General features: G+C 42.7%; 1 long non-coding RNA gene across 2 annotated transcripts; it reads right to left on the bottom strand.

The window, feature by feature from the left end:
• Nucleotides 1-6,352: 6,352 nt before the first annotated feature.
• LOC138160071 (uncharacterized) lies at nt 6,353-7,825 on the bottom strand. Of its 2 annotated transcripts, XR_011168077.1 has the most exons (3): nt 7,701-7,825; nt 6,806-7,007; nt 6,353-6,684 (listed from the first exon to the last, which is right to left on the bottom strand). It is a non-coding gene; the product is annotated as an uncharacterized lncRNA (long non-coding RNA). The 2 variants fall into 2 exon arrangements; XR_011168072.1 differs by lacking the exon at nt 7,701-7,825 and having other exon boundaries at nt 6,806-7,052.
• Between the last annotated feature and the right edge of the window lie 2,752 nt (nt 7,826-10,577).

Below are 10,577 nucleotides of genomic sequence, written 5' to 3'. Positions count from 1 at the left end.
CCCTTCCAACATTTATCATTTTTCTTTTGTGTCATGTTAGCCAATCTGAGAGGTGGGAGATTGTTTTGATTTACATTTCTCTAATCAATAGTGATTTAGAGAAATGGCCTTGTATTTATTAAAGGCCATGACAGCTGCTGGCATGATCTGGGAGGTCTTACAAAGCCAGAAAGGCTTTGAGACCAAACCCAGGGAAGTATCTATAGTCCAAGACCAGCCAGTGTAAGCTGAGTGATCTCACTACTGAGATTTCAGACTATGATTCTTTTTAGCCTTAGCAACCCATGAAGGTCATCTATCAAAGTACAGAGGGTCCAACCCATACCCACAGGAGTTGGACAGTTCCATAAAGGATAACCCCATGATGCTGTGTATAACGGGACATTGGCTGAGAGACTTTCGGGCTAGATTAGGTAGAGATATTTCAAAAGAGTTCAGGATAGATGGATCTGGAGAGGTGAGTACAAAAAAAAAGCTAATCACCTTTGATTTAAACTGAAGAGAGAAATCCTTAAGCAAATGATAATGGTTGGACTGCAGATACCCACAAAGGGAGATTTCCCAGGAGTCACAGAAATATGGCAAAGCTAGCTTCCAAAATGTTCTTTCATTCCCAGTACCTGAAATCCTAAAATGCTAAAAGTAGATTCTCCTCTCCCTCTCCCCCCATCAAGATTGTTCTCTATCCTTGGTTGAGCTAAGATCTTATCTTGCTCCCAGTCAAATGGCTCATTTCTTCTCCTGTGTTCAATCATTTACTCTAATCAGTATAATTTCCCCAATTTCTGTTTCCTGTTTACTTTTGATAAAAAGGTTTACCAGTTATTCATGATTGTCTTTTGTGTAACCAGAGTTTGCTTGGAGGAAGTTAAGCTAGTGAAAGTAAGATAAATGTTACCCTTCTCTTAACAATGACCAAGGGAAATATCCTTTCTTCTGAAACCCTCATAATGCTAGATCATGGGCATTTGGAGCTGTAATATATTTTGTCACTGAGTCATTTCAGTCACATCCAACTCCGTGTGACCCTATTTGGGGTTTTCTTGGCAAAGATACTGGAGTGGTTGACCATTTTCTTCTCCATATCATTTTACAGATGAGGAAAATAAGGCACACAGGGGTAAGTGACTTGCCTAAGGTCACACAGCTAGCATGTAAGTCTGAAGTCAGATTTGAAGTCAGGAAGAAGAGTCTTCCTGACTCCAGACCTAACACTCTATCCATTGTGCCACCTAGCTACTCATTATAGATATAATGTCTATGATAAATTTAATTGTAGCCTACCCCTGTAAAATCTAGCCCAATACACTTCTTGGAGATAGGATTGTGACCTTCTTGTGCTCCCCACAACAGTCGCTCTTGGAAATGGGTTGGGCTATATCCCAAATTAGGTTTTTACCTAGCCATGCCACATATAGTTTTTTACATTAGAGACCAACCAACCACATACATTATGTGTGGAGGATTGTCCACAGGAGTATTTCTTACTAATTTTTTTGGCCATGTCCGTTTCAAGAATTTTTCTTTTCTTTTAAAAGATATTCAAGGAATTGGACATTTTCAGTGGTATTTCTGAGGCTGTGTGTATTTTTCCTCAGGCTTTCTCATCATCTTTTCTGAAAGCTGGTAAATGACCATCACCTCATACTTTGGATCTTAAGTGACTCTGTTGCCCTAGGCGCTCCATTTTAAGAGGTCCACTGTTTAGGGAGCAGGGGTTACTTTCATCTTTGCTGGCTTCACACTTTTTATTTGACTTTTCCTACCTTTCTGGCTTCACACTTTAAATTGGAATGCTTTTTGTTTTTCTGTGCGGCAGATACATTTTTTTTTTTCTGGAAAGAGTGATTTTGAAAAACAGGATATTTTTTCAATTGTTTCAAAAAATAAAGTATCTGGGATTCGATTTTTCATCAGGACAATTGTGAATTCTAGTAGTATAATTAGTATATTTTTGTCCTTAATTTCATCCACACTCACAATGTGTGTATGTGTATATATACTAATTTTTAATATAATTCCATGCACACACATATATGGAACACACATGTACTACACACAAATATATGTGCATGTATATTTACACACATGCACAATGTATACAAACATGCATATGTAAACATATATGTACATATATATGTATATGTAGGCAGCTCGGTGGTGCAGTGGATAGTGTGCCAGCCTGGAGTCAGGAAGACTTATCTGCCTGAGTTTAAATTTGACCTCAGATACTTCTTAGCTGTGTAACCCTGGGCAAGTTACTTAACCCCCCGTGCCTCAGTTTCCTCATCTGTAAAATGAGCTGGCAAACCATTCCAGCATCTCTGCCAAGAAAACCCCGAATGGGGTCAAGAAGTATCAAACTGAAATGACTTGAACAACAACAACAGCAAATGTTATCTCAATTTTAGCCTCATCACAAACCTGGGAGATAGCAGTGTCATTATCTCCATTTTACAGATGGAGAAACTGAGGCAGACAGCAGTTAAGAGACGTTCCTAGAGTGAGACAGCCTGGAGAGATAGAGGATTCTCCTTTTTTTGGGAAGTTTTCAAACAAAGGCTGGACAGCTAATTATCAAGTATATCATGAAGCTGTGATTTTCAAAGTGTGGTCTAGGGACTAGAGGGCCCCAAGATCCTTTACTTACCTTAGGTCTATGAGATCAAGACTTTTGTTGTTAAGTCATTTTAGTCATGTGTGACTCTTTGTGACCCCATCTGATGTTTTCTTGGCAGAGATACTGGAGTGGTTTTGCCATTTCCTTCTCTAGCTCATTTTACAGATGAGGAAACTGAGGCAAACAGGGTTAAGTGACTTGCCCAGGGTCACTCAGCTGGGAAGTGTCTGAGATCAGATTTGAACTTCGGAGAATGAGTCTTCCTGACCACAGGTTGGTACTCCATTCTCTGTGCCACCTAGTTGCCCATATACATATGTATATATGTACATATGCATATTTGTACATATTATGCATGTGTAAATATACATACACACATACTTGTGTGTGGTATATGTGTGTGTCTATAGATGTGTGTATAGAATTATACTTTAAAAGAGTATACGTACACATTACATAGACAGAAAGATAGATACAGATATATACAAATACACATTGTATGTGTATGTGCGAAATTAAGGGCAAAACTAAAATTATTAAACCACAATATGTGTACGTGTGTGTGTGTGTGTGTGTGTGTCCTCCAAAGAATAGTCTACCTTCCCATTCAGGAACTCACATTTTATTTTGCATTCTTTCCCACAGTAAGAAGATGCATTTTATATTTTTTGAAGGCATAGATAATTTTTCTTCATTTCCTGGTTCCACTCTGGAGCTGTTTCTTAGTGATCATTCCAGCAAAAACTCTACTTATTTTCAATATTTTTCCCTTTCATATTTCTCTTATTTCCTGGGAGGGTACAGAGCTTACCCACACTGACTTGGGTTCACGCTCTACCTGAGCTAGCATGAAAATATCATTAGCTATTTGTCTGCTTCATTTTCTCGATGTGCTACGTATTTATAAGCAAGTTTGAGTGCCTGTTGTATGCATAATGATTTACTCTACGTTGCTACATTTAAAAGTCACTAGTCCTTTTTTTCATAATTTCAGACCTGTTGCTGAATAATACAAATATAATGTATTTACAAATAATACAAATAATTGTATTATTTATGCTTAATATATTAATTATACAGAGCAATATTTGCTACAATAGTACACATTTATTATGTGCATTAATATTTAAATATTGATATTGTCACTTTTATGGGGCAATCTTTAAAAATTACAGGAATTGAGGCAGTTGAATTTATTTCTGTGAATTTACAGCTGAAAAACATAAAGGTCTCCTGATATCAGGAGGGGGTTCAGACCTTAAATACAGAGACATTTTAAGAACACTGTGCAAATGTGTAGAAGACTTATAAGAGTATACAATTAATATTAAGGTGGGTGAGATGACTGAGGAAAGTTTTCTAATCCTAATTAAGAATTTTGACTGTGGATGCCTCTATGAAGAGCTGACACCAGGGGGTAATACCTGGGAGCTTTATGACAATTCACTCTTTGAAAAAGAGCTAGCAGGAAAATCAGGGGTCATACTCAGCAAAGAAGGCTTCCCCACAGAGATACTAAATGGCACAATTAAATCCAGATATACCACTTCATCGGTAAGTAAAGCTGAGGCCATACCCTCTAGGGAAGACACATATGATAGACCCCCAAATTGGCATTTTCTCTAGACGTGAATTGTGTTTCTGAGAGCTTTTATTCTGAAAGAGAAGCCATACTACCTTGTTTTACAAATGAGGAAACTGAGGCCCTAAGGGATGAGTGCCTTCCGCAAGGTCACACAACTACTAAGTGGCAGACAAGGAATTTGAACTAATGTCTTCTGACAAGAGATTTAGTGTTTTCCCCATAATTTCACAGTTTCTGACCTGCCTCTGGAGAGGGCATAGCCACTCTGGCAAAGTGACAATTTTTTATGAGATTGAAGGAAAATAGTCTAATATTGTGTTTGGCTCTCCGAGCTTCCAAGTGGTTTGGTTTTGTTTGTTTTGGTTTGTTTTGTTTTTTGCCCTTAATGTCCAGCCATTTACTTATTCAATAAGTCTTAAGTACCAACTGTGTGTCTGATGGAATATAAACTCTCTATTTTACTTTTGCTTTGATATTCTCAGTATTTAGAGCAGTGTCTGGTGCATAGTGGGCATTTCTTAAATTCTTATTGATTAATTGATTGGCAGTTACTGTACTAGGTACTTGGTAGTAAAGAAAAAAAAATAAAACCAGCTCCTGTCCTCAAGAAGCTTACATTCTATCAAGGAAAACATGACTACATATAATTAATTGCAAACTATATACAAAGTTGTTGTTTAGTCGTTTTCAGCTGTGTTTGACTCTTTGTGATCCCATTTGGGATTTTCTTGGCACATTAGATAGAGCCCCAGGTTTGGAGTCAGAAAGACCTGAGTTCAAATCTCACCTCAGAAACTGACTGGTTATGTGACCCTGGGCAAGTCATTTAACCCTATTTGCTTCTGTTTTCTCCAGTAAAATGAGCTGGATTAGAAAATGGCAAACCACTGTAGTATCTTTGCAAAGAAAACCTCAAATGGGGTCATAAAAGGTAAGATACAACTGATATAGTTCTTAGTGGTAGTTAGGGTTATAATTCCATTTTACAGTTTAGGAATCTGAGATGTTGTGACTGACCCAAAGTTACACAGTTTTTAAGTGCTGGTATGCTGGCCAAAACCTCAGTCTCGTCTCCCAGATGAAGGCACTTTTCACTGCACCCAAGTGGTCTTTATAATATACTAAGCTGGTTATGGATGAAATATATTTCCCTATGAAAGATATTTAAAAAGTTTTATTAATGCTTCTTTTCATACCAGGATGACTTTGCAAAACATACATATTTTTCCTAAGGACCCCCTCTCCACCCCCTTATAACTGAGGTTAAGGGCTGGGGGAAAGACTGGTCAATGAGAACCCAGTCCTTGGAGTATGCAAAGTATTGCTCATCTCTACATTGGAGGCTTCTGAGCTGGGTTCTGGACATGCAAGAAGCCTATGTGTAGATCCAACAGAACATTCAGCTCACACTCCCTGGACAGGGTTCTCACTGGCCAGGACCTTTTCCACTTGCAGAAGAGAAACAGTTAAGGAAGTTAAACCCCTATAATGACCCTATTTTAAAATGTATGTGACATTCCACAACCCTAGATTACTGCCTTTTGTTCATTCATTCAATAAGCAGGGTGCTAAGCACAGGGGTACAAAAAGAGGCAAAAAGTCCCTCCCTCAAAGAGTTTACAGTCTAATGGGGGAGACAACATGTAAACACATAGGTATAAAACAAGTTATAAGCAGGATAAATAGGAAGGCACTGGAATTAAGAGGAAGTGTGGAAGGCACCTCTCTACCAAAGTCCTTGAATTAGTACTAGAGGCTATCTAGTCAAATCCTTTTATTTTACAGATGAGGAAACTGAGACCCAGGAAGAGGAAATTACTCACCCAAGAACACACAAAGGGGAGATTTGAACCCAGAGCCTCTGAGTGCAGAGCCAGTGTTCTTTCCAGTATACCATGAGGATCATAGATGGATAATGGGGTTATCTGGTCCAACCCCCTTGTGTACAGATTGAGGAAACAGACCAAAATTGTAGGTGGTCAAAGCGTTTCATCATCATTAACCCTCTGGACACCAGATTGGACCATCCATTTACCCTAAATTCTGATGTCTTTCCATGTTGTTCATTTCTTTCCATCATGGCGGCCCTTATTTGCATTGTACCCTTCATTCTGCTTCCCATTCATACAGAGCACAGCTCAGCTGTGTTTCAGTAAAACAGAACTTTATTTTGCTTTGGGCCTTTAGCCATCTCTCCACAAGGACCAGCTTTCTTCTTTTCTCTGTCAGTCCATCAATCCACAAGCATTTATTGAGCACCTTCCCCGAGCCAGCCATCCACCCCCGAGCACGGATTCCTTGTCAGAGTTAGGAAATGGTGACTAAGCTACATGAGCCCCGTTCCAGGCCTCTCTGGGGGGAGCCTCCCAGTCTATGGAAGGGAACATTTTTCCTGGCTCAGCCTCTTCATAGTCAGTCTGGGTCCTTTGCATCTTCAAAGTGCTGCTCTGCTGTTGAATAATTAATTCTCGGGCTGCTCCTGGGAAAGAGAATAAATAAATGTACCTTTTAGAGGGTGACAAGGGCCTCTGGGGAACCAAGGGCTGTCAGCTTAGCAGAGGCTGGAGGGGGGTGATGCACACGGGGCTCTGTTTACTCACCGAAGCAATCTTTAAATTGGATCTCACTCCCTGCCTTTCACAAGGGAGTCTCTGGTGCCCCTTCAGAAATATGTCAACACGGTAACTGATGGCTCACTCCCAGGATGGAGCCCTCCCTCCTCCAGTCCGGCATGGAGAGAAAGACCCACCTGCGTTTTCTGCTTGATATACAGGGTCAAGATGCTAGAAGCAGCTTCCAGGGCTGTATGGAGAAAGAACCATGGCTTATCACAGCTGGGAGAGGCCTCAGAGCAGGGGATGTCAGCGCTGGGAGGGGCCTTAGAACATGGAATGTCAGAGCTGGGAGGGGTTCTTAGAACAGGGGATGTCAGACCTGGGAAGGGCCTTAGAATAGGGGATATTAGGACTGGGAGGGACCTGGGAACAGGAAATGGAGGAGGGCTCCTGGGCCCCTGGTTCATACTAGCTTAAAGTCTAATAAGGGATTAAGACAGAAAAGCACAAACAACCCCAGAACTAGGGAGCATGAGAAGGAATGGGAAAGCATTCATTCAGCACTTACTGCATACCAAGAACTGGGGATGCAAGTACAAAGGTGAGGCAATCTTTGCCTCCAAGGACCCTCCATTTGCACAGGAGATGACACATCAAAGAGGTGAGGCCTGGAAGTCACCAGGATGACCAATGTCCCACAGTGGGGCGGTCACTTACTGTGCCTGTTTCAGGAACAGTGCATTTGATTTGATTTCCATTTCCATAGCAAGGTTTGATAGGAGGTTTGGGGGAGGGGGAGGAGAAGCATAAGAAGAGGTTGGCAGGTTTGGACACATCCAGTTATTAGGAAGAGAAGCTAGGGGGCAACATAGTACGTAAAGCACCAGGCCTGGAGTCAGGAAGACAAGTCCTGAGTTCAAATCTGGCCTCAGACACTTACTGGCTGTGTCACCCTGGGCAAGTCACTTCACCCTGTTGGCCTCAGTTTCCTCATCTGTAAAATGAGCTGGAGAAGGCAGTGATGACAATGATACTCCAATATCTCTGCCAAGATAACCCCAAATGGGGTCAGGAAGAGTCTGAAATGACTGAAAAACAAGGGAACAATGGCCAGGACGTTTTCACCCCCATCTGGCCTCCATTGCTCTTGGTTCTTCCCCCTGAACAGAACAAGCAGAACCTTCCACGTGAACGTTTTAGTTTAGTTATCATGTCCATTTCCCATCCTCCCTCCCACCCCAACCCCAGTCTTCTCTTTTCAAAACTAACAGCATTATTCCCAGTTCCTCCAAACATATGACATGACTCGAGCCTCTTCTCCACATTTTTCATCTTCCTTTGGGCTCCTGGCCAGCTTGTCAGAGTCCTTAGGGAGCTGTGGTGCCCAGAACTGAGCCCAAGGCCCCAGATGAGGCTTGGCAAGGGCAGAAGACAGTGGGATTATCACCTTCCTCCCCCAGAGAGTTCTCACTGACTGTCTATCCAGCCCAAGGTCACACACTCTTTCATGGCACCATATCACCCTGCTGACTCAAAGAGAGCTTGGCAACCAGTAAAAGAGGAGGTAACCTGCCCATGGGCACCCATAATGACAAAGCCAAGGTTCCTACCCTCTAGCCCCCAGAAGTCACTGGGTCACAGACTCATAGGGTTAGAAGGGACCTACCTCAGTGACCATCCTGTCCAGGCAGACCTGAATGACAATTACCTCTTCAGCCTATAAAACCAGGGGTGACCAACCTTTCCTTGAAGACTCCCTCAGTGAGGGGAAACCCACAACCTCTGGGGTCAGCCCATTACACTGTAGGAGAGCTCTCATTATAGATGCCTCTCAATGGAAATGTCAAACCAAACTCTCTGGTTGTTGTTGGTCAGTCATTTTTGACTGTGCCTGACTCTTCATGACCCCATTTAGGGTTTTATTGGCAGAGATTCTAGACTGCTTTGCCATTTCCTTCTCTGGCTCATTTTACAGCTGAGGAAATGGAGGCAAATAGAAATAAGTGACTTATTCAGGATCACACAGCTAGTAAGCATCTGAATCCAGATTTGAATTCGAGTCTTCTTGACCGCAGGCCCAGCACTATCTGCTGTACCGCTGAGCTGTGTCCTCTCTGGGGCATCTGCTTGTGGCTCCTAGTTCTGGCCTCTGGAATCAGGCAGAGCAAGGCTAATCCCCTCCTCTAGCCCTTCAGATACCTGAAGACAGTTTTCGTGTCCCACCCCCAAGTCTTCTCTTCAGGCTAAACATAGAATCATAGACTTAGATCTTAGTGGTCCAACTCCCCTCACTGTACTCATGAGGAAACGTAGACCCAGAGGGAGTAAGTCATTTGCCCATGGGCAACCCACGTTACAGGTAGGATTTGAACCAAGGACCCGTGAATCCAAATGCAGTTTTCTTGCCCCACAGGGGTTTCCTTTGGCCAATCCTCATGTGGTGATTTCATACACAGTAAGGTCAACCTAAAGTGTCCTGACTTTATCCCTACAAGTCGGACGATCACCATGAAGAAAGAGAGTGTGTTAAAAGCACGGGAAAGATCAAGGGATACCACAGGCTACAGTGCCTGGCCATAAGCACAGCCTCAATTTGGGCACCCTCCATTCCCAGGGCCTTCTCTCTGAGGTTACCCTTCCTTCTGCTTCATCTATCTTGAACGTATCGTACCTCATTGTTAACATCTTGTCTTCCTCATTAGAATGTGAGCTTCTGGAGGGCAGGGGCTGGTCTTGCCTTTATTATCCCTAGCGCTTAATACATAGTAAGAGCTTAATAAATGCTTGGACTTCATCCCACTGACCAAGTAGGTTTCCCTGAGCCCTGATCATAGCTTCAACTTTGAGATTCTCTGGCTACTGAGATTTCCTTCCACCTGCTCTGTACATATCTCACTAAGTGCCTAGCTTTTGAGTGTTGTCTCTTCTGCTAGAATGTAAGCTCCATGATGGTAGAGACCCTGCTTTTGCCCTTCTTGGCAATCTCAGTTCTGTGCCTGGACATAGCTGAACACTTAATAAATGCTTCGTGGCCAATCCTTAGAGGAATCATGGCTTTCGATCCGGTGTCTCAGAATTCTGATGTCCAGTGCAGCTGGCCTGACTCACAAGGGGCCATTTGGATCCAGTGAGCATCCAGAAGACAGAGGACATGTTGGGAGCCTGATGGCTGCGGCTCATGCCTAGGAATCTTTTCAAGTTTTCTCCTGGAGGGTGCCAGGAGCTAAGACATGCTGTCCTCTTGTCAGGCTGACTCATCCTGCCTCCTCTCTTTCCTGCTCTCCCGGTTCAGAAAAGGCATTTTTCTTCCAAGCAGTTTTGTAGGGTTTGGGGGTTGGGGAGAAGTGGCATAGGAGGGCTCATAGATGAGAATGAGAGAAATAAACATTTGTGCGGCACCTGTTGTTGTGTTTCGTGTTCAGCTGGTCAGTCGAGCCTGACTCTGTGACCCCATGGACTATTATTCGGGGCTGGGGAACCTGGGGCCTCGAGGTCACATGTGGCCTTCTATGTCCTTGAGTGTGGCCTTTTGACTAAGTTCAAGTTTTACAGAACAAATCCTTTTATTAAGGGGGGATTTGTCCTGTGAAGTTTGGATTCAGTCAAATGGTGACTCTAGAGGACCTAGAGGGCCACATGTGGCCTCGAGGCTGCAGGTTCCCCACCCCTAGACCCTTCTGTCCTCATCTATCTGTTGAAGTCTGTCCAAGCTCATGTTCATTGCATCCACATAGCACCTACTATGTGCCAAGCACTTTATAATAATTATTTCATTTAATCCTCACAACAACCCTACTATCATCCCTACTCTACAGTT

This window comes from Petaurus breviceps, unplaced genomic scaffold (genome assembly GCF_028583685.1).
Source record: "Petaurus breviceps papuanus isolate PSGF00001 unplaced genomic scaffold, PetGlider_PUasm1.0 101, whole genome shotgun sequence".
Lineage (NCBI taxonomy): Eukaryota > Metazoa > Chordata > Mammalia > Diprotodontia > Petauridae > Petaurus > Petaurus breviceps.
The sequence above is the reverse complement of the archived record's forward strand: the minus strand, read 5'-3'. Positions and strand labels throughout refer to the sequence as shown.